The 3,547-nt window shown below is 33.5% G+C and overlaps 1 long non-coding RNA gene across 1 annotated transcript; it reads left to right on the top strand.

Annotated features, from left to right (window-relative positions):
* Window positions 1–1,004: 1,004 nt before the first annotated feature.
* On the top strand, window positions 1,005–3,197 carry LOC129136380 (uncharacterized). The gene is made up of 2 exons (XR_008537918.2): window positions 1,005–2,211; window positions 3,122–3,197. It is a non-coding gene; the product is annotated as an uncharacterized LOC129136380 (long non-coding RNA).
* Window positions 3,198–3,547: the final 350 nt, after the last annotated feature.

The raw sequence follows: 3,547 nt of genomic DNA, 5'->3' as shown, positions 1-3,547 counted from the left end.
AGTTTATTTTTACTTCCAGTCCATTTTCTATTTACTTAATATGTATAAATGTACCACATATACTTGGAAATCTAAACCATTGTATGTTTTCAGCCTAAGTAATATTATACTATAATATTTTTCTGTAACTTAATTTTTTTTACTCCAAAACACATGTTGAATTTCTTTCCATAATGACACATGGCGATAGATATTATTTTTAACTGGTATAGTATTTCTCACTATTGATTGATTCATTCACATGTAAGTTCTTTCCTGTCATTTGTCATCAAAACCAGCACTGAAATAAACATTCCTGCACAAGCCTTCATGTGTATACCTTTGAGTGTCTCACTAGGATAAATGCCAAGAAATTAACTCAATTTTTATAGTCTATGCAATTTTTCTTTTTAACAAGTGCTATCTAGTTTCTCTCCAATTGAGCTGTACCAACTCATGGAATTTTCCTCTCCATCTATTATCTGATTAATTTGTTGTTCTCTTAAAATCTTATACTCCGTTAACACCCATCAACATTTTCTAAACACACCATACACTTTCTCATCTCTGTGTTTTTGCTGCGATTGCTGCCTCAGTTTCTCGAGGTAAAATGTTTTGCCCAAAAAAATTTGGTATCATGGAGGCTTACTATTACTTCTTCTCCACCAAATCTTTTCCCAAACTCTCATTATTGGCAGAAATAATGAAGTGTCTTCTTTGAGTCTCCTAGTATCTTATACTTATTTCTTATACAGCATTTATGATGTAGGGTAGTGAATGTATCATACGAAGTGTAGGAGAGGAAAAGTAATACCATTTCCTCACTCATCACAAGGGACATGGCTGGAACCCCTATAACAAAAGAGAGGTTAAAAAGAAAAAAAATAACAAATTTATTAACATTTTATGTGACATAGGGGCCTTCAAAAACAAAGGCCTGAAGACCAGGGAAAACTCTCTATGTTTATGCTTAAGTTCAACAATGAATGGACAATCATGAAGAAATACAAATGGACCGAAAGAATATGATCTCATTGTAAAAACTTGGAGAGAACTCAGCAAAGATCTTTATGGGCCTCTCTGTGTAGTGTTTCTTTCATCCAGGTATAGATAGGGTAGGACACCAGTTAAATGAGGTTCTTATGACCTATTTTGAGGAGAAGTAAGCCAGATAATTCCTTTATGGCTGGCTCTCACAAAGGAAAGAGAGGGGAAGGCAGAGAGGGACTCCAAGGTGCTATATTTTGGGACAGCATGTTCTGACTCCAAGGTGTTGTATTTTGAGATAGCATGTTCTGAGCCCTGGCACAAGTAAATTTAATGATCCTTGAGATTGGAGACCCTCCTTGATAGGATAGAAATGTACCTTCTGTCTGTGTCCTGGACTGGTGGTCCACTATGCAGGTTCATAAGATTCCTGGCATAAATTACTTCTTCCTTTCCCTCCTTTCTCTCTCTCTCTCTCTTTTTTTCTTCTTGGAATAACAACATAATATGAGTAATTAATAAGAAAGAAAACAAATTATATCAGTCATTATTCAGCGTTAGAATAAACTAAAATTAAATAGATGTCTCTGAGTGCTTCAGCATATGAATATTATCAACCACTGTATGTGGTTATTGATGTGTGCTTTACTACAGTGAGTATGTTTCTGTGTATGTATATAATATATATTATGTTTGTATGAATGTATATAATATTTAAATATTTTAATATGGAAATAAATCATTGCCTTCAGCACACTGATTACAAATCAATTCATATCTCAATTAAATTGAGTTGTAAGTCACACAGTTGATTACCCCAAAGAGCTCATTATAAATGCATATGACTCTTAATGGCTCCAATGAGAAGAGAGCCCTTCACTCGTGATGAATGTTACCACTTTAATTGAAACAAGGTTACCTTTGGCATTAAGGTACATAAGACGCTCTCAAAGCAGTTATGGTTTTATAAATTTAAATTAGGATGTTCTGGTCAGAACAGTTTTCTAAAATTAGATTGGAGAATGGGACAGATGTAAATAGGGTTCCTCTACACAAAGAAATATGATTGTAAGACATTACTTTTGTGATGTGTTTTTAACAGTTTTATCTTTCTGTAATTATAGTTAATTTTGGAAGCTACTGTTTTGTCATCAAATGCTACCGTTGCTCTAGATGACATCAGTGTGTCCCAGGAATGTGAAATTTCCTATAAATCACTACCAAGGACCAGTACACAAAGCAAGTGTAAGTTTTCCCTTGTCGTTGTTGCTGTTTTAAACATTGAATTAAGCTCTTCTCAGTATCAAAATATAAAATGTATTAGAGTCACGAATACCTAATACAGGGTGTGGATTATATCACCTGTTCTTGAAACCTAAAATATGTATATATATATATATTTTAAAAGGTAAACAACTGGTCTAGTCCTTAGGCCTCTCTTCCAGTAATATGGAAAATATTCTATGCTTGCAGCTGAAATTATTGCATCCAAATATTTTAATTATAAATATTATGAAAAAATTATAATTATTTTGCATATTTTAAATACACTTTTATTAATATTCACTTCTCCATTAATTTTATTCAGAACTTCAAATGAGCATGTAATAATATTCATATTTCAGGATCACCCAGGAGTTCAAAAAAAGCAAAAAGGTTGTGTTTGGGAAAATGATGTAAGGCCAACCAAAATTTAAAACTGGACCTTAAAATTCTGTGTTTGTATTCAAAATTTAATATTTCCAAATCACAGATGGAGTTTGTCTAATTCTTTGACTAAATTTTTTGGAGAGAATATCAATTACAGGCCAGAAATGTTGCCATAAAAATGGATCTCATATAGTCAACTATGTATTTTAAAACCTAATCATTATTTAGATTCTGGGATCATGTACACATTGAAAGAATTTACACTATACCTTCAGTTACTTTCTCTTTCTAGTACTAATTGATGTTTCTCTCTGACCACTCCTACCCTCAGATCTCAATGAATCTGACAATATTAAAAATGTTTTCTGAAAAGTGTCACACTTTATTTTTCTTAATCTGTATCTATGGAAAAGATTTGCATATGAAAATCAGACATACTGTATATTCCTAAGTTATATTTACTTAAACAACATATTTAGTGAGTGCAACAGTTGTATTCTTACAGGAGCTGAATGGACTAATCAAGAAAAATTTGGGTCACATGATTCTGGATTGAGACGATTAAAGAACTTTTAATTAAAGGTCCTTTATTAAAGATATTTTTCATTCAAGAGAGTGTATATTTCTGGGTGCTAACTTATATTGGGTTAACGTGTATTTACTTTGTTCAGAATGTGTATCCTGCATGCATAATAGACCATTCTAAGCTCTGCGCATGTGTTCATGCAAGTGTGTGTGTGTGTGCATGTGTGCGCGTGTCTGCCTGTGTGTCTGCATATGTGTGTGTGCATGCCTGTGTGTCCGTGTGTGTGCGTGCATGTGTGCATGTGTGTGTGCGTGTGCATGCGTGTGTGCATGCTTGTCTGTGCACATGTGTGTATGATTCTGATAGACACCGAGGAGTGCAGAGCAGCAGATTTAATGATTCATT

The sequence above is a fragment of the Pan troglodytes genome, chromosome 9 (genome assembly GCF_028858775.2).
Source record: "Pan troglodytes isolate AG18354 chromosome 9, NHGRI_mPanTro3-v2.0_pri, whole genome shotgun sequence".
In the NCBI taxonomy this organism is placed as follows: domain Eukaryota; kingdom Metazoa; phylum Chordata; class Mammalia; order Primates; family Hominidae; genus Pan; species Pan troglodytes.
The sequence above is the reverse complement of the archived record's forward strand: the minus strand, read 5'-3'. Positions and strand labels throughout refer to the sequence as shown.